The 26,826-nt window shown below is 34.8% G+C and overlaps 1 long non-coding RNA gene across 1 annotated transcript; it reads right to left on the bottom strand.

The window, feature by feature from the left end:
- Positions 1-20,133: 20,133 nt before the first annotated feature.
- On the bottom strand, positions 20,134-26,387 carry LOC136040226 (uncharacterized). The gene is made up of 3 exons (XR_010620645.1): positions 25,397-26,387; positions 24,392-24,514; positions 20,134-20,219 (listed from the first exon to the last, which is right to left on the bottom strand). It is a non-coding gene; the product is annotated as an uncharacterized LOC136040226 (long non-coding RNA).
- Positions 26,388-26,826: the final 439 nt, after the last annotated feature.

The raw sequence follows: 26,826 nt of genomic DNA, 5'->3' as shown, positions 1-26,826 counted from the left end.
TCCCATGGACAATTGTACGTTGCATGTTCGAGGGTCGGTAAACCTGACTATCTATTTATATGCAGCGACAATTGGACAGCGAAGAATGTTGTATATTCGCAAGTTTTACACAACAGCTAGTAGTTAATAAAAAGAAATAACCTTGAACGGTTATCTCTGACACGTATCGTGCTTATAAACATTCCTGACAACTTCTGTGTACATTGTTGTCTTGGTTTGCCTCTTTTTACAAAAGAAAAAAAACAAAAGAGAAAGAGAGACAGAGAGAAAGAGAAAACGAATGCAAATTTAGGAGTCCAACAAAACATAAAAATGGTTCTCTTGCCATTTGGATAAAGAAAAGGGCCAAATTTGAACAATCTAAAACAATTGTATATGACAATTTCCTTAGGATTCTAGAAGGCTAGAACCCAAGGACACATCCAGTATTTTGTTCGGGGAAATCTGTTCATATACATTATTGTTACGTTTAATGAGTCGAACACAAATTTTAGGGGGGCGGGGGCAAAACCGAACCCCTTCCCCCTGGATACGACCTTGCTATCAAACAGTTCGTGGTAACGGAGCGACCCGGCTCAATAGTAAACGAAACTCTAAAAAACGGAATTTCGATGCTAAAAGATATATCAAAAGAATTGGATTTTTATGCTAATTTTAAATATATAAGTTTCATCAAATTTAGTCTTTGTCATCAATAGTTACGAGCCTGAGAAAATTTGCCTTAGTTTGGAAAATAGGGGGTAACACCCCCTAAAAGTCATAAGATCTTAACGAAAATTACACCATCGCATTCAGCGTATCAGAGAACCCTATAGAAAAATTTCAAGGTCCAATCTACAAAAATGTGGAATTTCGTATTTTTTGCCACAAGACAAATCACGGGTGCGTGTTTATTTGTTTTTTTGTTTTTTTTTTGTTTTTTTTTTCCCCAGGGGTCATCGTATCGACCAAGTGGTCCTAGAGTGTTGTAAAAGGGCTCATTCTAACGGAAATGAAAAGTTCTAGTGCCCTTTTTAAGTGACCAAAAAAATTGGAGGGCACCTAGGCCCCCTCCCACACTCATATTTTCCCTAAAGTCAGCGGATGAAAATTTTGAGATAGCCATTTTGTTCCGCATAGTCGAAAACCATAATAACTATGTCTTTGGGGATGACTTACCCCCCACAGTCCCTGGGGGAGGGGCTGCAAGTTACAAACTTTGACCAATGTTTACATACAGTAATGGTTACTGGGAAGTGTACCGACGTTATCAGGGGGATTTTTTGGTTTGGGTGTGGTGTTCAGGGGAGGGGGCTATATGGGAGGATCTTTCCTTGGAGGAATGTTTCATGGGGGAAGATAAATTCAATGAAAAGGGCGCAGGACTTTCTAGCATTACTATAAAAAAAAAAAAAATGAAAATGTAAACATGAAAAAGTTTTTTCAATTGAAAGTAAGGAGAAGCATTAAAACTTAAAACGAACAGAGATTATTACGCATATGAGGGGTTCTAAAAATACTCTAGCATAAAGAGCGAGGTATTTAGGAGGAGATAAATACTTCGCTCTTTATGCTAAAATTTTTTTTAATAATTTCAACTATTTATTCTACGGCCTTTCTCATTCAGGGGTCATTCTTAAAGAATTGGGATAAAACAAGATTTAGTGTGAAGAGCGAGGTATTAACGAGGGGACCAACCCTCTCATATATATAATCAAAAGTATAAGAATATAAAAGTTTGTTACGTAAGTTAATTCTTAAGTTACGTATTTTTTTTTTACTAATAAAAACGTTCGTTAAAAATAAAAGATCTAGTTGCCTTTTTAAGTAGCCGAAAAATTAGAGGGCAACTAGACCTCCTTCCCCACCCCTTATTTCTCAGAATCGTCTGATCAAAACTAAGAGAAAGCCATTTAGCCAAAAAAAGAATTAATATGCAAATTTCATTTTTATAATTTATGTACGGAGAGCCAAAATCAGACATGCATTAATTCAAAAACTTTCAGAAATTAAATAAAAAACAAGTTTTTTTAAATGAAAGTAAGGAGCGACATTAAAACTTAAAACGAACAGAAATTACTCCGTATATGACAGGGGCTTTTTCTCCTCGACACCCCGCTCCTTGCGCTAAAGTTTGATTCTTTCTCGCAACTCTACTTTTTAAAACAATAAAAAACTTTAGCGTAAGGAGCGGGGTGTCGAGGAGGAAAAGCTCCTTTCATATACGGAGTAATTTCTGTTCGTTTTAAGTTTTAATGTCGCTCCTTACTTTCATTTAAAAAAAATTGTTTTTTTATTTAATAGCCGTTCTAAGACTATAGACACTTTACCCTACGAACCCCCCATTGCAATTCCTGGCTGAAGGGCCAAGAAACGGAGATCAGCACCGTCGGTAGGGACTGTAAAGTCTAATGCCGTATCCTTTACCTTTACCCATTCAATTCCATTAGTATTTACATATAATAATAATAAAAAAAGGCCCCAGTGAGTTCTCCTAACCCTCCAATTATAATTTCAAATTCAAAAATAACACTGGTAATAGAGTAAAATTTATTCGAGTCCATGGGAGTCATGAAAAGAGCGACAAATGGTCCGTATCAAACTTTCTTAACAATTTGAACAACATCTTCGTCATTAAGGATATGGTCCTTTCCAACATTTTGTGGCAATTGCTTCACTGATGAACCCCATACAAGTGCACTAGAATAGAAAATTCGAATGTAATTACTCTTTTAGCTAGGTCGATTCTGTGAATAATGTCCATCGCAGCCAGAATTAGATAGCGTTTTAATACATCCTACTATAGAAAGTCTATGTAACAGCTGAAAATAAAAATATTAAAACTAAATAAAATGTTAAAAAGTCTTGGTCTTTTAAGTGAAATACTAAGAAACCAAACAAGGAACAAAACAAGTTTTCTTCCAATATGCATCTGCCACGAGGGGAGATAGTTAAAAGGAATACTAGTGGGCTCGTAACCCTTTAGAGGTTACGTAAGGATAACTTCAAATTTTGATAGGTATCTACCGTTAAATGTAGGACATTCGGAAAAAATTATCTTCTAAAAAAATTGTCTTCCAAAAAATTTTACCTGCAAATTTTGCACGAAAAAGAAAGCACTGCAATAAATAAGAGCTTGCTCTTTAGATAGAAAACTGAACAACTAGCTAAAAAAAAAAAAAAAAAAAAAAAAAAAAAAAAAAAAAAAAAAAAAAAAAAAAAAGCAGACAAATTCAAAGGTAATTCAGAAGTATATCTAAATTTTCAATCTTTAGTGAAGTGTTCAACCTTGACAGTGTGCACAACTTCCGTTCAAGGGGCATGGGGGATAACTTTAAGAGTTCTAATGCCGTCTTTGCAAAAATTATATATTTCGAATTCAATAAAAAAAGTAGATAAAAAAATACTTTTTCTTAAGTAATGTTTGTTTTTATCTCATGGACAAAAATTTTTTCTGTCAACCATTATTTTCACTATTCCGAATTTTCCGAGTTATTTTTACTATTCCGAGTTTTCCATATTTTCCTCAAAAGAAAATTGAGTTCTTCAAAATCTCCACAAAAATTAACATTGACAAAAACTAACAATTTGTAATCCGTTTCAGTATCTGCGAATTTACAGATCCTAATATTCGGGGATATTTAGAAAACCCAATTTTATTTTGGAGACATTGGGAGAAAATGTCTTTTCACCATTTCCAGAAAGGTTTAAAAACTAAAAACTAAGCAAATAATTCTTGAGCTACATAAACAAAACTTTTAGGAATAGTTCCACATCCAAAATTAGGGCCCAAGAAAATGTTTTTATTTCAATTCCTTGCAAGTTTTCTTCCTGCCGAGCGAGTGTTTTTTATATTACATTTAAAATCTAAAAAAGAAATGAATCTCCAGAACACTGACTTCTCATGAACTGGAAAGAAGAAAGGTGCTACGGGGACAAAACTTGGGGGAATGGATTTTAAAGGATCAGTAGAAGCGAATTTATGCTCCTACTTCTACTTTCTTTTTCATTGTGAGGCAAAATGTATATATCAAAAACAAGTTTCGATACATAAAATAGTTAACTAGGTTTACAGCCAAAATGTAAACGTTTTTTCAAGCCAAATATTTCCTCGGTGCCACGCAAAGATTAGCCCGTGGCATTACATGACTTGAAATAAACATAAAAAATAAATATTTTGAATTTTTTTTTTTATTTACGAATGAACACATTATTTGCTTCTCACATTTTCGAAACCGCCTTTCCAAAGCCTAGAAATTAAGAGGAAAACCTAGAAATTTTATAAGCCAAGATAAAAATTAAGTTAGTTAAAGATTAACAGTGTTAACTTTTGATTTTTTTTCCTTTGCACTGAATCGTTCAAGTCTTAAAAGTAGGAAGAAGATGGAAGTAAAAACTTCAAAATGCTTATCCAGGCACTAATTTGGGCTTTTGACCCTTTAATAAAATTCGATCAATGTAGCACAAGAACATTCTGAACAAGAGAACTCTGAAATTTTGGATGGAAACACCGCTTCTCCACCTTAATTGATTCTAAGTATGCCGCATTACAGTCACCAAATGATGATATGTACCAGAGTTGCCAGATCGGGTGCAAAAGCGCCATTCACGCGTAATTTTGATAAACATAATAAACATACATCTGCCACGATGTATGAGTCAAAAACCAAACTGAAGAGCAAATAAACATACGGTTCGAAGATAAACGGCAGCAAGAAATAATACTACTCAAAAGCCAAAGTGAAGAACAAAGAAACATGCAGCTAAAAGATACATGCTACGGCGACAGTAAGGAAATATGGGGTTAATGATAAGCGACAGTGAAAATTACAAGCAATCGCGAGAAAGCTTGTATCAAAACGTGTCGAAAATGGAGTTTAAAAAAAAGAATTGTGCTGTTACAAAACAAGGGACAGCAAAAATCAGAACGGATCAAAATAAAGGTGAAGAAGAAAGAAATGTTAGAACAAACAATGCCATCACATGGGGAACCCTCGATTTTCCCGAGGAAAGAGTAGCAAGCAAAACTGACTCATTTAAAGATTTCTATTTACGATGAGAATCAATACGGACAAGCCCACCACAAGTCGATTCCCGGGGCCCGGCTTCCAAATCGGCAACATAGTTTTTTTCTTAACTGGGATATTAACATTTCTGGCCACTACAGCGATCTAAAAAGGTCACAATTCTAAAAAAGAACTTATATTTTTTCTTGTGGTTGTTGTATTAAACCCATGGTGACCAATTACTTCAAGCAGAGGCTCAGATTGTCTGCGGTAACAAAATAAGTGACAATGAAAATAAATACATAAAAGCCTGTCACGTAGTCCATACCGGGGCACGGCCTCGAAATCGGCTACATGTTTTTTTTTTGTCTTAAAACCGACAAATTGACATTCATGGCCCCACAAAAACAATCTAATGGGTTGCAACTTTCGGAAAAAATTTGTATTTTTCCAAGACTGGCTGTATCGAACCTGTGGCGACGTCAAGGCATCGAGAAAAGCCTAAAGTCGCCAGGCTCCCGGTACTGTATATGGCGTTACGTGCCATATTATTTACGCGCCATTGTAGTTTTGTCCCTGTGTCCCACCTGTGAACATATATATATATATATATATATATATATATATATATATATATATATATATATATATATATATATATATATATATATATATATATATATATATATATTTTAATATATAAAACTTGCAAATATACAATATTCTTCGCTGTCCCATTGTCTGTGCATATAAATAGATTGTCAGGTTTACCGACTCTTGAACATGCAACATATAATTGTCCATGGGAAAAACAATCCGTATTCAGATCTATACCTCATTATTCTAATGATTGCCCTTGAGATTTGTTGATGGTAATTACTAATCGAACATTCCCTGTATCCCCTTCGTCATTTATATATCCCCCTGTGCCCCCCAGCGTCTCCGTTGTAGTTGTGTCCCTACGTCCCGGTCGTCATTTATATTCCCTGTGTCCAGGTCGTCATTTGTGTCCCGGTGTCCCAGTCTGGAATTTCTCTTTGAGTGCCCTGGTCGTCATTTGTGTCCAGGTCTGTAATTTCTCTTTGAGTGTCCCGGTCGTTATATATATATATATATATATATTCGTCTGATTCTCGTTAAGATTCTATGACTTTTAAGGGGTGACTCCCCCTATTTTCCAAAACAAGGCAAATTTTCTCAGGCTTTTAACTTTTGATGACAAAGACTAAATTTGATGAAACTTATATATTTAAAAGCAGCATGAAAATCCGATTCTTTTGAAGTATATTTTAGCATCTAAATTCCGTATTTTAGAGTTTCGTTTACTATTGAGCTGGGTTGCTCCCTACTACATTTCGTTACCATGAACTGTTTAAAAACAAAAAAAAATCACATTACGATAAACGCCATTTTGTACACAAACATTAAAATATGGCCAGTATGAACCAATGTGCAAAAAAATGCCAGTTTTTACTCCAAATTTAAAATCGGGCCACTATGAACCAAGATGCACTGAAAATATAGCGTTCCAGTCCCCTTTCCAGCTAACAAAATAATACCATTACGAAAAAAGCCATTTTGTAACCGCAATTTATAATCAGGCCAGTATGAGCCAGGGTTCTCTGATACACAGAATGCGATGGTGTGGTTTTCGTTAAGATTCTATGACTTTGTGATTCCCCCTATTTTCTAAAATAAGGCAAATTTTCTGAGGCTTTTAACTTTTGATGACAAAGACTAAATTTGATGAGGCTTATATATTTAAAATCAAAATGAAAATCTGATTCTTTGGATGTATATTTTAGCATCAAAATTCCGTTTTTTAGAGTTTCGTTTACTATTGAGCCGGGTTGCTTCCTACTACAGTTCGTTACCACGAACTGTTCGAAAAAAAAAATCACATTACGACAAACACCATTTTGTACACCAAATTTAAAATATGGCAAGTATGAGCCAATATGTGAAAAAAACCATTTTGTACTCCAAATTTAAAATCGGACCAGTATGAACCAATATGTACTGAAAATATAGCGTTACAGTCCCCTTTCCGGCTAACAAAATAATACCATTACGAAAAAAGCCATTTTGTAACCCCAATTTATAATCAGGCCAGTATGAGCCAATATGTACACAAAATGTAGTGTTCAACTCCAGTTTCCAGCTAAAAAAAAAAGCATAACATTTCAAAAAGCCATTTTGTACTCCAAATTTAAAATCAGGCCAGTATGAGCCAATAAACACAGAAAAAGTACTATTTCGATATCCCTCGCTCTTTACGCTAAAGCTTTTAATTGTTTTAAAAGTAGAATTGTGGCAAAGAGTCAAACTTTAGCATAAAGAGCGAGGGATTGCGGAGGGGACAACCCATTTCATATACGGAGTAATTTCTGTTCGTTTTAAGTTTAAATGTCGCTCCTTACTTTCAGTTAAAAAAACTAGTTTTTTTTATGTAATCTCGATCTAAGCAGGAAGCTAAAGGAATAATCAAACAGTTCGTGGTAACGAACTGTAGTAAGGAGCAACCCGGCTCAATAGTAACCAAAACTCTAAAAAATGGATTTTGATACCAATAGCTATATCAAAAGAATCGCATTTTAATGCTAGTTTCAAATATATAAGTTTCATCAATTTTAGTCTTACCCATCGAAAGTTACGAGCCTGAGAAAATTTGCGTTATTTTAGAAAATAGGGGGAAACACCCCCTAAAAGTCATAGAATCTTAACGAAAATCACACCATCAGGTTCAGCGTATCAGAGAACCCTATTGTAGAGTTTTGAGCTCCTATCTACAAAAATGTGGAATTTTGCATTTTTTGCCAGAAGGCAGATCACGGATGCGTGTTTATTTTTTTTATTTTTTTTTCCCAGGGGTGATCGTATCGACCCAGTTGTCCTAGAATGTTGTAAGAGGGCTCATTGTAACGGAAATGAAAAGTTCTAGTGCCCTTTTTAAGTGACCAAAAAAATTGGAGGGCACCTAGGCCCCCTCCCACGCTAATTATTTTCCCAAAGTCAACAGATCAAAATTCTGAGATAGCCATTTTATTCAGCGTAGTCGAAAAACCTTATAACTATGTCCTTGGGGACGACTTACTCCCCCACAGTCCCCGCTGGAGGGGCAACAAGTTACAAACTTTGACCTGTGCTTACATATAGTAATGGTTATTGGGAAGTATACAGGCGTTTTCAGGAGGATTTTTTTGGTTGGAGGGAGGGGTTGAGAAGAGGGGGATATGCTGGGGGAACTTTCCATCGAGAATTTGTCATGGGAGAAGAAAACTTCCATGAGGGGAGAGCAGGATTTACTAGCATTATTAAAAAAAAAAATTAAAAAATAAATGTGAAAAAGCTTTTTCAGCTGGAAGTAAGGAACAGCAATAAAACTTAAAACAAACAGAAATTATTACCCATATAAGGGGCTCACCTCCTTATGATACCTAGCTCTTTACGCTAAAGTATTTTTAGTAATTTCAACTATTTATTCTTCGGCTTTTGTGATTCAGGGGCCATTCTTAATGAATTGGGATAAAATTTAAGCTTTAGTGTAAAGAGCGAGGGTCTGACGATGGGGCGAATCCCCTCATATATGTAATAAAAACATGAGAATACAAAAGTTCTTTACGTAAGCTAATTTATAAGTTACGTAAATCTTTTACCAATAAAAAGATTCGTAAAAAATTAAAAGTTCTAGTTGCCTTTTTAATTAACCAAAAAATCGGAGGGCAACTAGGCTTCGCCCCCGCTCTTTTTTTCTCAAAATCATTCGATCAAAATTATGAGAAAGCCATTTAGCCCCCCCAAAAAAATATATGCAAATTTCGTTTTGATTATTCCTCTGCGGAGAGCCAAAATCAAAACATGCATTGATTCAAAAACGTTCAGAAATTAAATAAAAAAAACGAGTTTTTTTAACTGAAAGTAAGGAGCGACATTAAAACTTAAAACGCACAGAAATTACTTCGTATATGAAAGAGGCTGCTTCCTCATCAACGCCCCGCTCTTTACGCTAAAGTTTTTTACTGTTTTAAAAAGAAGAATTGAGAGAAAGAGTCAAACTTTAGCGTAAAGAGCGGGCGTTGATGAGGAAGCAGCCTCTTTCATATACGAAGTAATTTCTGTGCGTTTTAAGTTTTAATATCGCTCCTTACTTTCAGTTAAAAAAACTCGTTTTTTTTATTTAATTTTCCAAAAAAGGGATAATCCTATAGCTGACTTATATCTGGATTCCTTGCGCCGTGCGGGATTGAACAGGAGTGCTCCACTGCGCAGGCACAAGGCAACTAATTGGTTCATTTTGAGACACAATGATGTAAACTAGTTTTAAATACAATATACAGATATTTTCTTGTTCTTTTATTTAATGAATTGATGCACAGCTCCAGAGATTAGTTCAGGTTAAGTGGGTAGGAATAACGTCATATGTAAACAAAAATTTGATATTTTAAAACATGTATACAAATTTTGTGCAGAGCTGATGCACAGAATAAAATAGAACTGTAATTATGGATTGATGCACACCTCAAAAAATTTGAACAGGGAAAGTGGGGATGAGCAACGCTATATTTAAACAAAAGTTTAATCTGCCCAAAAAGTATACAATTAAGCGCAGACCTGATGCAGAGAACAAAAAGGGACAGTAATCAAGAATTTATCGACAGCTCCAATTATTTGTACAGGAATGTGAGGATGAGTGACATCATACGGAAACAAAAATTAGATCTTTTCAAAAATATATAAAATTATGTTTCCAGCGAACAAAACCATACCATTGCGACAAACACCATTTTGTACTCCAAATTTAAAAATGGATTTTACACAGAAAATGTAGTCTTCTAATAGATAAAAAGATCGATAAAATTTTATTTTCACCAAAATTTTCATGGCACTGCCAAATTTCTTTGGTATAGTCACATTAAAAAGTGACGCAAAAAAACAACAAAAAACAAACAAAGAAAACAACACACTTATCAATCCTCCTGATTTTCGTTATACATTTTTACAAAACTAGGTATAAAACTCTTCGCTAACCGCTGGTGGGCACAGCGTACCGGCTGAAGTTTGTCAACAGACCCTGTAAACTTGCGCGGTAGTCGTTTTGTTGTGGATTGAGGGGGGACAAGGGTTTTGTAGATTGGGTAGATCAAATATTTTCTTCCGAAGTCCATGCAGAGTTTCTCTCTTCTTTCTTCCAGAGTTTGTACTTTAAGCAGCTTTTCTGTACAACATTTCTGTCTGCTTCGAAAGCTCTTTTCTGAACTCTTTCGAGCCTGGCAGTTTTCTCAGCCGTCAGGTGCAATACAGGAGCTGCATATTCCAGAATTGGCCAAATAAAATATGTAAATATTGGTAGGTGATCTGGAGGGCCGCAATGTTTTGACATAAGCTTGAGCATCTGCAACCCAGCATTCCGGCTTCCCTTTCCGGCTAACAAAAGAATATCATTGCGAAAAAAAGCCATTTTTTACTCCAACTTTGAAATCGAGCCAGTATGAGCCAATATGCACAGAAAATGTAGTGTTCCACTCTCCTTTTCAGCTAACAAAAGCATACCATTGCGACAAACACCATTTTATACTCCAAATTTAAAATCGGGCCAGTATGTACCAATATGCACAGAAAATTTTGTGTTCCACTCCCCATTCCAGCCAACAAAAGCATAATATTGCGACAAAAGCCATTTTTTACTCCAAATTTAAAACCGAGCCAATTAAAAAAACATGGCGAACAACACCATTTGGTACTCCAAATTAAAAATCGTGCCAGTATGAGCCAATACGCACAGAAAATGTAGTGTTCCACTCCCCTTTCCAGTTAAAAAAAAATCACATTACGACAAACGCCATTTTGTACCCCAAATTTAAGATTTGGCCATTATGAGCCAATTTGCAAAAAAAAAATATGCTGTGTTTCACTCTCTGTCCAGCTAACAACAGAATGCCGTTACGACAAACACCATTTTGTGCACCAAATTTAAAATAATGTCAGTAGGAGCCAATACACAAGAAAAACATAGTGTTCCACCCCCTTTCGAGCTGACAAAAGAATACCATTACGACAAACACCATTTTGTATCCCAAATATAAGATTGGGCCAGTATGAGCCAATATGCGATTTTGAGAAATAAGGGGCGGTGAAGGAACCCTAGTTGCTCTGCAATTTTTCGCTTACATAAAAAGGCAAGTATTAATTTTAATTTTTAACGAATGTTTTTATTAGTAAAAAATATACGTAACTTAAAATTAACTTACGTAACAAACTTTTATATTCTTAAAATTTTATTATGTATATGAGGGGTTTTTTACGCTTGTTAATACCTTGCTCTTTACACTAAATCGTAAGTTTTGTCCCAATTCTTTAAGAATGACCCCTGAATCAGAAAGGCCGTAGAATAAAAAGTTGAAATCACTAAAAATACTATAGCATACAGAGCGTGGTATTTATCTCCTCCTAAATACCTCGCTCTTTATGCTAAAGTATTTTTAGAACCCCTCATATGCGTAATAATCTCTGTTCGTTTTAAGTTTAACTCCTAACTTTCAAATGAAAAAACTTTTCAATGTTTATTTTTTCATTGTTTTTTTTTTATAGTAATTTTAGAAAATTCTGCGCTCTTTTCATTGAATTTCTGTTCCCCCATGACATATTTCTCCAAGGAAAGATCCTCCCACATAGCCCCCACCCCTCAACTCCACCCCAAAAACAAACAAAATCCCCTGAAAACGTCTCTACACTTCCCAATAACCATTATTATATGTAAACACTGGTCGAAGTTTGTAACTTGCAGCCCCTCCCCCAGGGACTGCGGTGAAGTAAGTCATTCCCAAAGACATAGTTATTATGGTTTTTGACTATGCGGAACAAAATGGCTATTTCAAAATTTTGATTCGTTGAATTTGGAAAAAAATCAGCGTAGGAGGGGCCCTACGTGCCCTCCAGTTTTTTGGTCACTTAAAAATGGAACTAGAAGTTGGGGAAAAAAGGCCTTGGAAAAAAAAACAAACAAATAAACACGCTCCCGTGATTTGTCTTCTGGCAAAAAATACGAAGTTCCACATTTTTGCAGATAGGGGCTTGAAATTTTTTCTCTATGGTTCTCTGATACGCCGAATGCGATGGTGTGATTTGTGTTAAGATTAGACTCTTAACGGGTGTTTCCCCCTATTTTCCAAAACAAGGCAAATTTTCTGAGGCTTTTAACTTTTGATGACAAAGACTAAATTTGATGAAACTTATATATTTAAAATCAACATGAAAATACGATTCTTTTTATGTATATTTTAGCATCAAAATTCCGTTTTTTAGTGTTTCGTTAACTATTGAGCCGGGTGCTCCTTACAGTTCGTTACCACGAACTGTTTGAAAAGACAAAATAACATTACGACAAACACCATTTTGTACACCAAATTTAAAATATGGCCAGTATGACCCAATGTGCAAAAAAAAATGCAGTGTTTCACTCTCTTTCCAGCTAACAAAAGAATACCATTACGACAAACTCCATTTTGTACAAAAAATTTAAGATCAAACCAGTATGAGCAATACACAAAAACCAGCTAACAAAAGCATACCATTGCGACAAACACCACTTTGTATTCAAAATTCATTTGAAAATGTAGTGTTCCACTCTCCTTTCCAGCTAACAAAATAATACCATTACAACAAAAGCCATTTTGTACAAAATATATAAGATCAAGCCAGAATGAGCCAATCAAACACCATTTTGTACTCAAAATTCATTTGAAAATATGGTGCTCAACTCCCCTTTCCAACAAACAAAAGAGTATCATTACGACAAACACAATTTTGTACTCCAAATTTACAATCGGGCCTGTTTGAGTCAATATGCAGAGAAAATGAAGTATTCCATACCCCTTTCCAGCAAACAAAAGAGTACCATTACGAAAACACAATTTTTTACCCAAACTTTAAAATTGGGCCAGTATGAGCCAATATGCACAGAAAATTTGCATATTGCACATTCCTTGCGCCGTGCGGGATTGAGCCGGAGTACAACTAATTATTTCATTTTGGGACATAATGATGTAAACTAGTTGTAAATACAATGTACAGATATTTTCTTGTTCTGTAACCTCTTATCTTAAATCCCGACTGGATCTATTTTGGCATTGGGGGTAGTTGGAGGAGGAAACCGGGATGAAACTGTATGGGAATAATAAGTATAAGTTCTAGATGCCTAATTGACATAACCGGACCAGATCCGATCTCTTTGGGGGAGTTGAGGGGATTTCTAGTGCTTTGGTGAGTTCAAGAATAAGCACAATTTCACGTGTCTATATTACTTTTAGGTTCCGACATCGTCACAAGTGCCATATGAGCTCTTGGCTCTTGTTTTTCAAAGCAGTGAAATAAAAAAGAGATTTCGTTCAGTTCAAGAAGTAGCGAACGCTACTCAAACTACACAATTTCTTACAAAAAAAAATTTATATCCGACAATTCTAAACCGGTATGATACGAACTGAGAAGAGAAAAAATTCTGCCCGTAGTTCTAGGAAAACTGGGTAAACTGGTTAGTACCTTTTAGTAACTTCAGACAAAATGAACGTAATCAGCTTCTACACTAAAGAAAGTATCCTGAACGAGGTGAAGTTGGCTAAAATTAACTAAAGCAATGTAAGTAACTAAATCTTGAGGAAAATTATCTAGAGGGCAGAGTAACTTGGTTTATCAAGAAAGTATCTTCTAGCTTCCAGTGGTGATTTTGAACGAAGAGATACAGGAAAGATTCACGAAAGAGAGAAAACATACAGTTTTATCAGTATTCAAAGTTATCTGATTTTCAAAAAGTTTAACATCGTAGCTAGGACATTTTACTTCGAAAAAATGTTGGGATATTAGCAAAATCAAAACTTCATAAATAGAAAAAAACAAGGAAGGAACTTATTTTTCGAAAATCAATGTCAGTAACAGTTCTTAGAGGATCGTCGAACCATGTTGAAGAAAAAATTCTACCTTGTTTACAAAAAAAGTTACCCTTGGAATAACAACAAAATTGATGCATCATTAAAACTTTGGGAATTATTTCTAAGTGAATGCATTAAATTTATATGGAAGAAATTTCATTCTGTGAAATTTTCACAGTGTTATTCGATTAAAATTTTCGATAAAACAAAAAATCAAATATTTTACCGAAAAAATTCGATAAAACAGTGTTAATATTCGACAGAAATAAAACAACTAAGGCCCTTTCCCTCAAAGCTAAAAACACATTATAAGTCACAAAATATAGGAACCATGTAATTCTTAAGGAAAAAATAAATCAAAAGTGGCATTGTTCATGAGAAATATAAACAGTAAAGAGAAAAAGAACAACAGAGGTGCAGAACAGATGCTAATAAATTATTAGAGGCAGCACTGCCTCTGTAGATTTTCGTGTTATTTATCTGCGTGTAAATTCTCGTGTTATTTACGTGACCATCGGGAGAACACGACCGCTTTATAAGGTTTTTTATTGTTTTGTTTTTTGTGTGTTTTTGTTGTTCGTTTTTTATTCACGAAACGGCCATGGTTGTCATTTTACGAGGAAACAAAACAGCGTGAAAATTAAAGAGCATAAGCTAATATGGCATTTTAATGTGTCAATTGTGATTTCTATAGTTTGTAATTCGGCTTATTGACATGAAGAGTGGGGGATTTCAAGCTGAAGAATAGGATTTTTATTGATGATTTCACTTTGTTTTTTGTTTTTTGGAACTTAAAAGTGGAAATACCATCCGAGTAACCAAAAGTAACGAATATTTTTGACTTTCATTAGAATGGGCGTATTTATTCACAACCATTTCAGATAAAACGAATTTCTAAAAATTATAATACGAATATTTTAAGTCATGAAATTATTATTTTTTGATTATTTGTCACTACTAGTTGAATCATCTTCAAAAACAAAACTACCTGACCTCCAGGCTCTATTAAGAAAAGAAAAAGTAAAACCAAGAGCTGATCTCGATCCAACACGAATCAGGCTTGCACCCATATACATAAATGATCAGAAAGAGATCCATGCATTAATTTTGAAAACCAAAGTATCATAGGCAGCGCAAGAGCACTGCCTAAATAAAAAACGAGATTGGCACAATGTATTATTTAATTTTTGGGTTCAAAGAGCTCATTGAATTGGAAATTGAGAGGGCTTTTGCCCTTTTAATAGTCGAAAGTGATTGGAGAGCAATAAGCCCCCCACACCAATCATTAACTCAAGCATATCCAAACAAAATTCTGAGATAGCCAAAAGTGTGGTCGTATAAACTTCAGAGGGGGCTCATTGGATTGGTAATTAGAATTTCTTGTCCCTTTTTAAAAGTCCAAGTGATCGGAGGGCATCTACACCCCCCCCCCCTTAAACGTCATATTTTCCCAAAATGTATCGCATAGAAAATTTTAGATAGCCGTTTTATTTAAAAAAAAAGTTCAAAGATCATATAATAATACTTTTACGGGTTGAAACAAACCCCCAGAGCCAGGGGGCAGGGGTTGCAAGTTATGCCCAAGGAGTATTTAAGGTTTTTATGGAAGAGATGGTTGTATGAACCTTATAGGAGGCTCTAATTCCCTTTTAGGAGTCAGAGGTGATGTAGGGCAATTAGCACCCCTTCACTACCCATTTTTTCACCAAACCCATCTGATTGAAATTGTGAGATAGCCCTTTTGTTCAAAATAGTCTGAAGAACATAAAAGAATTCAATCAGGGTTGACACAAACCCTCAGAGCTCTGAGGTAACGGTTGTAAATTATGCCTCGGGGGAATATAAGGTTTTTATGCAATGAGTGGTCATGTAAACTTCAGATGGGGCTCATTTAATTTAAAACTGGAAGTTTTAGTACCTTTATTAAGAGTTCTAGCTCTATTTTAAGAGTCAAAAGTGATGGGGAGAAACTAACCTCCCCCATCGCAACTACCCCTGTTTTCACCAAACACATCTGATTGAAATTGTGAGATATCCATTTCGTTCAAAATAGTCTAAAGAACACACAACACTGCCTCCAGGGTTGACACAACCGCCTAGGACCCCGGGGCATAGGTTGTAAATTACGCCCCGGGGGCCTATTTATTACGCCTAAGGCTTTTATGGAATGGGTGTTTGTGTAAACTTCAGATGTATGTATAGTGCCCTTATTAAGAGTGAAAAGTGGTCTGAGAACAACTGACCCCTCCTACACGTGCATTATTTCTCCAAATACATTCAATCAAAATATTGAGATAGCAATTTCGCTTAGCGTAGTTGAAGGGTCTGGAAACCAAGTCTTTGGGGATGACATCCCCCCACAGCTCTCAGGTCAAGGGTTGTAAGTTATAACCTCCTGGCATTAAACTTTTTATAGAAAGGGCGGTAGTATATACTTCGGGAGAGGATTCATTGGATTGGTAATAAGAAGTTCTAGTGCCAGTTATAAGAGTCAAAATGATCAGAAGGCAGCAATCCCCTCCACCCACAGGTCGTCTTTTTCCGAAATGCATTCATTAGACACTTCAAGATAGCTATTTTAAAAGAATAGCTCAAAGATCATACAACAAATGCTTTGGGGTTGATATAAACCACCAGAGCCTGGGGCAAGGGTTGTAAATTACGCCTCGGGTACATTTTTGGTTTTTATGGGAGGTGGTTGTATAAACTTTGATGATGGCTCATTTGGTTGAAAATTAGAAGTTTTTTCCCTTTTAAGAGGCAAAAGTGATGAAGGTCAACTAACCCACTCCTCCAAACTGCTCTTGTTTTAACCAAAAGTATCTGATTAAAATTGTGAGATGGGCATTTTGTTCAAAATAGTCTAGAGAACGTATAACAATGCATAAAGGGTTGCTAAAATCCCCTAGAGCCCTAGAGCAAGGACTGTCAGTTATACTCTGGGGTCATATGAGATTTTAATGGAATGTGTGGTGCTATAAACTTCAAATGGGGCTCATTTGGTTTGAAATTTGAAATCACAATGTCCTTTTTAAGAGTCGAAGTGGTTTAAAAGCATTCAATCCCCCCCACACCCATCTTTTCCCAAAACAAACATCCACACAAAATTTTAAGAAATCGATTTTTTCAGCATTGTTGAAATTTTGAGTAATTGTGCGTTGTGGATGTTAACCTCCCACTTGAAGCCTCAAGGAAAGAGCTGTAAGTAACGAATAAATAAAACTGATTGTGTATTGTCAGTTTAGCATACATATGCTGATATTCATTCCTTAAAATCCTGATTAATTTTTGATATTTTAAAGTTACAAAATTGAAATACATTAAAAAAAAATCAGTAAAGTATAAATTATGGAAGGCTTAGAGGGTTTTGAGCCCTACTTTTGTAATTTCTACTCATTTTTAGTTTGACTAGCATATTTATTGTAATTTTTGTTCGTTTTGGGTTTCATTTATTTATTGATGCTGATTTGTGGCATATGCTTTTGGTATGGGGTAGTTTTATGCTTGGTAGATTATTTGATTCTACTTTTGTTTCCTTTTGGTTTAATCGAGTTCTTTACTTGTTTTTGAAAAACTAACTTTGAAGAAAAATTTTTTTTTTGATTAATTAAACAATGAGATTAAACAATGAGATGATGCTATCAACACAACTGAAATTCTAATCATGAGCTTCAACTTGTTAGGTCAGATACTTAAGACAAAGATATTCACACATAGCGAAAAGAAAAAAGGACAATTTCAGTTCTTTGCAAAAATTTACTAGACCTGAAACTGATTCAAATTAGGAAGCCACGGTCGTCCCCATGATTTAAAATCCTACTGCTAAATATTTTTAGCTGGTGGAAGTAGTTGATTATGAAAGATGAATTTTTCAGCCACAAAATATTATGTGACAAAGAGGTTCCCCTCCCCCTTTTCCTGTGGAATCTTAACGGTAGTGGGTGGTAAACTGGAGTAGCACGATCTTTATAATCATTTCCGACTGATTTTTGTGTCCACAATTTTATTTAGCCCAAGAGCACTTTACAAGAGCAATCTTTTGAGTCACAGGATGCTTCTTTTGACTTCTTTTTTGTGAACCTTATGTTATGTATAAGTAGCACATGTACTTACCCTAAGTCCTCGCCCCTCTAAATGTATAGCACAACAGAGGAAGATGGACGAAGGATTTTTTATGCTTTCAGGCTTAAATGCCCAGTTTTCTAGGTAAGAATCTTTCAGAACGATCTTACAAGGGATAGCTCTATGCAGGTGTGATTGAAAAATATTTTTTTAAATTAAAAAAGTGAGCATCGGAAAAGGCAATTCACCCCCTCCCCCTTTCTCTCCCTTTATATACACCCGTATTAAATAATATAAACTTTTCACTTCTTTGTACTTTTGCACTTCACTTTTTTCAACTTTCGCAACTTTTTTGCAGTTTACTTTATACTTTAAGCGAAGGAGCTAGACAACGTTACAATTTTACATTAGTAGCTAGTAAGTTCTGCTTAAGTTCTTACAGCTTTTGTAAGCCTAAAGGTAATTTTTTAAATTCGTGTTCCAGATGCCTAAAGACTATTTACGAAATAAGTAGGACTACTTATCCTTGCCTTTGTTATAACCGACAGGAATGTTTTAGGTTAGTTTCCGAAATTAGCTAATTCGTATATAATTAGGGAAGTTTCTAATCACTTTCAAAAGAATAATGCAACACCGATAATTAATAAAGACAAATTGACCATTCATTCGCCCGGGATACTTCGATAAAATACATTGAAACTCCTAAGATTTTCAAGGATGGGGCTTTACCCCGTCCCTCCATTGTGGTTTTCAATGCTTTGCCCCCACGTGCTTTTAGGGAGGAGGATAGTTGCGAATATTTTTGTAATTAGGAGGCATTTTATTTAACAACAAATGTCTTTCTTGACAATTTTGTAACAAATTTAGTGTTTTATTGGCATTCCCGTTCCATATCTCGATTTGTATTCCTTGTCTCATTTGGTCTGTTATTGGGATTCTCGATTCAACAATCTATCTACACTGCAAGATTATAATGCTGACTTTTTAGTTTTCCTAACGAAAATCCAAGTTTTTTCTCTGTAACAGAAAACAAAATATTGAAAATATGGTCATATAAACAAAGTACAATGAGGAATTGAGTGAAAACAAAACATTCGGTCATACTCAGTAAATAATTCAACTGACTAGAAAGTTTTACCCATCAAAACATAAAGTTAAAGCGTCAAATACAAAAAGATGGTTCTAAAAAGGCCACAAATACGACATTTGATCGTAATAAATAGATTAGCGACGTCTCAAGGTCATAGGAATTCCATGCTATATTTTTCGTGCTCTAGAAACTGTATTTTACCATCGTTTTTCACTTAGCCTTGTAACTTCAAATGGTAATATCTAAACACTTACTTCTGAGCCAGGAACAACTAACGAGATAATGATCAACATTAAAAATTACAAGTTAAAATTCTCTTTGAACGAGCTGATGTTGTTTAAAAGTTGGCTTAAAGTGCTTTAGCGAAACTTCTATTGTTACCCCAGAATAAATTGAACTCCAATCTTCAGAGCACAAGAATAGACATCTCTCCACTGTACTGTAGCAACTTGCATAAGAAATGCACCATTCAGTTTATGGCATCTACGATGGGACAATCTGTGTGAAAAATTGTCCCCTATAATTATGGACACATTAATCGTAGTTGCAGCGGTAGCTTCAATCTAGTAAGAGGCGAATACGTCCTATAGAGAGCCAAATCATGGTTGCAGCTGTACTGCACCCTACTAAAAGATGAACTGCCACCCATAGTAACCAAAAGTTGAAAAAAGTAGTTAAAAAAACTGCCAAATGAGGCCATCTTACATCAAATCATGAATGGTAACTATTTTTTTCGTTCACTTTAAGAATAAAAGTTTATAGCAAAAAGAAAACTATAGTGATTTTGAAAAAAGCTTAATATTCCATGAAACTAGAGTCTGATTAAAACGAAAACTATACCATTGGAATCGGGAAGGTCTAAAACCATTAAGTTCCCTAACTTAAAACACAAGGAAATAACTTTTTGGTATTTGTCGCACTGATGTCTCTTTTTTTCTTTATTTTTCACCAGGGCTAGCGGGCTATCAGATAATCATAGATATATTTTAATCAACTATACCGATCCTTTATATAATGAGCTTAATTGACTCACAGGTACCAATTTTGTATCGATTGTTTGAGCTTGAATCGTTGTTTTGGCTTTATTACAGTTCAACAAGGTCTGCTATAGAAATAAGAGTTCGGCTTGGGAAGCACATTTTCGGTATCCTCTGTCAAAACCTAGAATTTACAAAACAATATAAGGCTAAAAGTGGACATTCCCTAGATGATACGACAAATCCAATGATACAACAATGGCGTGTTAAACAGGTAGCAAGGGATCCCGGGCAAAGTCTCTGAGGAGGTGTCAAACTGAGCTTTTTTCCAAAGCACTATGATTTTCATATGTCTTCTGGGGGAAAGAGGTAGTTTTAGGGGGGACAGTGGGGCACTTGCACCGGACACAAAAGCTTGACCGGCGTAAAACTCTAAATCAATAACCTAACAGTTAGAAGTCCCTATCGTACCTTGCGGGAACGGAGTGGATAAAACTACACCCTGTAATATCAGGATCAGGGATTCCTTAAGCCGTGCTGGATTGAACCGGAGAAATTCAGAATTCGGAGAGTCAGACTCTTCCACTGCGTGGGCACAAGGTAACCAATATTTTTAATTTGAGACACCATGATGTAAACTTGTGCATTATACATTATGTACATTATAAATATAATGTACATAATGTATAATCAAAGAATGTATAATCCTTATTTATTTATTTAAGAATTAACGACGCTTCTTAACTACTTTGGTCCCTGCGTCGGCCCTGCAGTGCATTCCTGCAGCGTGATGTGTATAATCCTTGTATTAATGTATAATCAAAATCAAAGAATCCGCCAATAATCCTCAAAAATCAAAGGAATCGGAATCAATTCCTTGCGCCCTACGGGATTGAACCAAAGTACTTCAGAATTCGAAGATCCAGACTCTTCCACTGCACCGACACAAGGCAACTAATATTTTTATTTTGGGACACAATGATGTAAACTTGTGCATTATACATTATGTACATTATAAATATAATCTACAGATATTTTCTTGTTCTTGTCTTCTATATATATAAGTTGTATGTATTTTTGTATGTTTGAGGGTTTGCATATGACGTCTGAAAAATAAAGAATAAAAAGAAAACTAAAAAAGAAAAAAGGCAAAAAACCAAAAAAAAACTAAATAGAAAAAAAACTAAAAAGATAAAATCTGTCCAGTAAAAGAAACTAGTAAGGAAATGAATTCCTTCCACCGTGCGGGATTGAACCAGAGAACTTCTGAACTCGAAGATTCAGACTCTTCCACTGCGCCGGCACAAGGTAACCAATATTTTTATTTTGGGACACCATGATGTAAACTTGTGCGTTATACATTATGAACATTATAAATATAATGTACAGATATTTTCTTGTTCTTGTCTTCTATATATATAAGTTGTATGTATTTTTGTATGTTTGAGGGTTTGCATATGACGTCTGAAAAATAAAGAATAAAAATAAAACTAAAAAAGAAAAAAAGAAAAGAGGCAAAAAACCAAAAAAAAACTAAATAGAAAAAAAACTAAAAAGATAAAATCTGTCCAGTAAAAGAAAATAGAAAGGAAATGAATTCCTTGCACCGTGCGGGATTGAACTAGAGAACTTCTGAACTCGAAGATTCAGACTATTCCAATGCGCCGGCACAAGGTAACCAATATTTTTATTTTGGGACACCATGATGTAAACTTGTGCATTATACATTATGTACATTATAAATATAATAATATAATGTACAGATATTTTCTTGTTCTTGTCTTCTATATGTATAAGTTGTATGTATTTTTGTATGTTTGAGGGTTTGCATATGACGTCTGAAAAATAAAGAATAAAAAGAAAACTAAAAATGAAAAAAAGAAAAGAGGCAAAAAACCAAAAAAAACTAAATAGAAAAAAAAACTAAAAAGATAAAATCTGTCCGGTAAAAGAAATTAGAAAGGAACCCGTCCTTGCACCGTACGGGATTGAACCAGAGAACTTCTGAACTCGAAGATTCAGACTCTTCCACTGCGCCGGCACAAGGTAACCAATATTTTTATTTTGGGACACCATGATGTAAACTTGTGCATTATACATTATGTACATTATAAATATAATGTACAGATATTTTCTTGTTCTTGTCTTCTATATATATAAAAATATGCTGTATGTATTTTTGTACGTTTGAGGGTTTGCATATGACGTCTGAAAAATAAAGAAGAAAAAGAAGAAAAACTAGGTGTTGGTGTGGTGCAAAGCCCCACACCAACAGCTAGTTATAAATATAAAGTACAGATATTTTCTTGTTCTTGTCTTCTAGATATATAAAAATAAGTTGTATGTATTTTGTATGTTTAAGGGCTTGCATATGACGTCTGAAAAATAAAGAAGAAAAATAAAACTAAAAAAGAAAAAAAGGAAAAAAGGTAAAAACCAAAAACAATAAAAAGAAAAAAACAAACAAACTAAAAAAGCTAAAAACTAAAAAAAAGAAAAAACTTACAAAGGAAAAAATTAAAAAAAGAAAACTAAAAAAACTAAAAACTAAAAAAAAAACGAAAAAAAGAAAAAACTAAAAAAAACTAAAAAAAATAAAAAGGAGAAAAACTAAAAATAACGAAGAAAAAGAATAACTAAAAAAAGAAGAAAAAAACTAAAAAAAGTAAAAAAAAAACTAAAAAGAAAAAAAGATAAAAACTAAAAAAAAATTAAAAACTAAAAAGAAGAAGAAAAAACTATAAAAGAAAACAAATTAATAAAAAAAAAAGAACGCGGCATTCTTTGATAAGAAAATCTCCGCGTACTTACGTTTGGGAAAGCCAATATGCAAAAAAATGTAGTGTTCCACTCCTCTTTCCAATTAAAAAAATGTCATTACTAGAAACGCCATTTTGTACCCCAAAATTTGAAATTGGGGCAGTATGAGCCAATATGCACAGAAAATATAGTGTTCCACTCCCCTTTCCAGCTAACAAAATAATAACATTACAACAAACGCTATTTCGTACCCCAGATGTAAAATCGGGCCAGTATGACCCAATATACAAAAACAATGTAGTGTTCCACTTCCTTTCCAGCTAACAAAAGAATACCATTACGACAAACGCCATTTTGTACGCCAAATTTAAAACTGGGCCAGTATGAGCCAATATGCAAAAAAACATTAATAGGTTAAAAAAATCGTTCAGAAGTATTAGAAAGTCTAACACGGGTTCTTAAAAATTTAAGCATTAGGCTACCACGTGGTGGCACATAACCCATGAAAAAATGTATACCGTTTAAGTTGTATATACCGTACTATGATAAAATAGCAACGTGGCAGAGCAATAAAGAGGTGATATGGTAGTATTTCACCCTGTATTGAAGGAAAACAAAAACTTAATTTAAAATTAAAACGACATTCTTAATGTTACGGTACTTTTGTTGTCATCAGAAGAGATACCCTTCTGAACATCCGATTGTTTGAACTCATGTTTGACTTGGACTTCAAATCTGATACCTTGTGCAACTATTGATTTCCGATCTATCACTAGTGTCTTTTTTGCAGTCCTTAATATTTTCTTTGAAATTCAGATGATTATGCAGCTCCAGCTGTAATTAACAATAAAAAAATCAGTATTGAAAAACAATATCTTCTTCATTGAAAGCAATTAGAGGGATAGGTGGTGGGAGTTTTACCTATCTTTGGTATTTTCATTGAAAAATACCTTTTTTTGCCATCTTATAAAAACAAATTAAGAAAACAAAATTGGTCCCCCACCCTTAGATTTTCAAACATACGTTTTGCCCCAATCCCAAAATATTTGTATGAGTTGGTGCCACTGAACTGTTTCTTACTTTTTATAGGCCCTGAACTGTCTAATTCAACGAAAGTTGGCCCTCATTCTATTCTGGGTTGACCTGATTACGCTGTGTTTGCCTCACTACCGAGTTCATGTTTATTAATTTTTTATATTATTTTGCAAAAGGCTCATATTCTTGACGGACAGAAACATCAAATTTCTTATGAAAACTTCAAGGTGAGTACTATGGGCCTTTTGGGACTAAGATCTGTTTTACAAGATTATTACTAGTAAACTGTGAAAAATATGATTAAGAATATACCAATAGCTGATAAAGACTTGATCTATTTCAACTATTTTTCGCCAATTTAAACGCAATTCTCAGTTTTAATCAGCCACTATGATTTAGGTTGAAAGTGTCCAGTTGTCTTTGTTGACACGTCATGTCTTGGGTGGTATTTTTTTTATTCTATTATTTGGTTGTATATCTAACTTTAAATTGTACCATCTGATGTACATAAAATATATTACTTATTTTTGTCATTACCATGAAACGTAAACGTAAACGTACCTTTCTGGTCTTGCGGATGTTTCTTATCTTGCGTATGCTGACGACTTGCTTCTGATTAGCCGTTCCAAAAAGGGTCTTTCCAAAATGGTCTCTATAGTTTCTGATGCTTTCTCTGATATTGGCCTTTAAATTAATATAGATAAATGTGAGTTTCTTCCCTATAACTGTACTACTGCTACTCCCCTTCACTGTAATAACTTCACTATCCCTCTTGTTGATTGTATTCGTTGGCTTGGTATCTCTATTACTAACAATCTTTCGAGCTTACGTCAGCGTTTGTAATATAAGTAAAAAGATTCAGATTGGTTATGCAAAAATTGTTGCAAATAGAGGGAAGTATAATAGACGTGCGCTGGCTAAACTTTATTCTACTTTCTGTGATCATTCTGTCCTTTATGCTTCAGGTCTTTTCCCCCTTCTTAATAATGGTAATTTAAAAATAATTCGGATAAATTATTTCAAATCTTGCAAAATTTCTTCTGTATCTTCCACCTTGGACAAAAAACCGGACTCTTGTTAAAAACTTTTCAGTTCCTGATATAACTTTAAAGTTGGAGATTCTTCACAGACAACTCTCCAGTACGGCTTCTGCAAACCTATCCCCTCACCATCGTCTTATCCGTTTTTTTCGTTGACTTTGTGTGTGTATTTGTTTTTCTCTTTGTGTTTTTTGAATTAAATTTTTTGTGTGTATTATTTAATTTTTTGTATTAACGTAAAAAATTTCTATTGTCATTACTTTTCATTTTTGTGTGTTTTGCTTTTTTGTGTGTATTTAATTGTTTGTACTCCACATTTTAATACTTTTATAGTGTTGTTGTAAGTAAGAAAAAAATTATTATTATTATTATTATAAAACATAGCACTTAGAAATAGCCAAGTCATTGCTTTTCCAGTAACGTTTTTCAAAAATTGGAATGCAAGTCCTCGGGGGACTAGGAAGGTTAAGTCTCTGAATTCTACTTTATAATTATAAAAACGAAAAAGTAAAACTGAAGTTCCTACCTTGTAGAGATTAACGTCCTTCAAAACTTGGATTTTCGCTCAACAATATCTAGCCAAATAGAATTAAAATTTTCTTCATGAAAATGAGATGCTTCTGGTAGCAAGCTTAGGATGTCCAATGTTTCGTTTAGTAAATCTGAACAAAGGTCTGAATCCTCTCCTATAGACAAAGTAAAAGAATATCTATATATATAAAAATAAGTTGTCTGTCTGTCTGTGGATCAGGTGACGTCATGTTTCTGTGTTGACTGACGTCATGAAATTAGTTGTCGTCATTTTTGCTTTGACGGTGACGTCATTAATGGTATTTAAGACATGCGTTCACGAAAAAATGTTTAATTGTAAAATGACTGAAGGTTCGGCGATATGTACTTCATAGTGACGCTGAAAAATAAAGAAGAAAAAAAACTGAAAAAATGTAAAAAACTAAAAAAAACTAAAAAGAAAAAACACTCAAAGATAAATTACAGACCGGGACACAAATGACGACCGACACAGAGGGAATATAAATGACGACCAGGAACCTCAAAGAAAAATTACAGACTGGGACACCCGGACACAAATCACGACCGGGAATATAAATGACGACCGGGACGCAGGGACACAACTACAACGGGGACGCCGGGGGCACAGGTGGGATATATAATTGACGACTGAGACACAGGGATTGTTTGAATAGAAATTACAGACCGGGACACCGGGACACAAATGACGACCGGGACACTGGGACACAGGGAATATAAATGACGACCGGGACACTCAAAGAGGAAATACAAACTGGGACACCAGGACACAAATGACGACCGGGACACAGGGAATATAAATGCTATTTATATGCACAGACAATGGGACAGCGAAGAATGTTGTATATTCGCATGTTTTACGTAGTTAAAAATATATATTTATATCTATCTCTATTCACAGGTGGGACACAGGGACACTGCTACAATGGCGCGTAACTAATATGGCGCGTAACGACTTACGCGCGCGGGGGGGCCTGGGGGGCGCGAAGCGCCCCTCCAACTAGGTGTTGGGGTGGCGCGAAGCGCCACCCCAACAGCTAGTATACTATATCAAAAGGTATGGAATAGGTATGGGTATAGTAGTCTATACTACACCTTTGGTATACTATACCAATCTATAGCAAAGTAGAGGTATGTAATAGCAATATAGCAGGGAACAAGTAGGAAATACACACAGCTTTTATTTCTGCATGCTCATCTGAGGGTAGCGTAAAAACTCTACGACTCCCTTCTGAACCGAGAACACCTATCTTGATTAATTGCTAAATGGATCTTGATTTACATCTGCATATCCTTAAAACATTTCTTTAGCAAATAATTATACCATTTTTTGCTGTCAATTAGGAGACAAAAGAAAACATGCTATAACCCAACGCATAAAGGGGGGATAATTGAGATTATAGAAAG

Source organism: Artemia franciscana, chromosome 20 (genome assembly GCF_032884065.1).
Source record: "Artemia franciscana chromosome 20, ASM3288406v1, whole genome shotgun sequence".
In the NCBI taxonomy this organism is placed as follows: domain Eukaryota; kingdom Metazoa; phylum Arthropoda; class Branchiopoda; order Anostraca; family Artemiidae; genus Artemia; species Artemia franciscana.
This window is presented reverse-complemented; position numbering and strand designations above follow the sequence as displayed.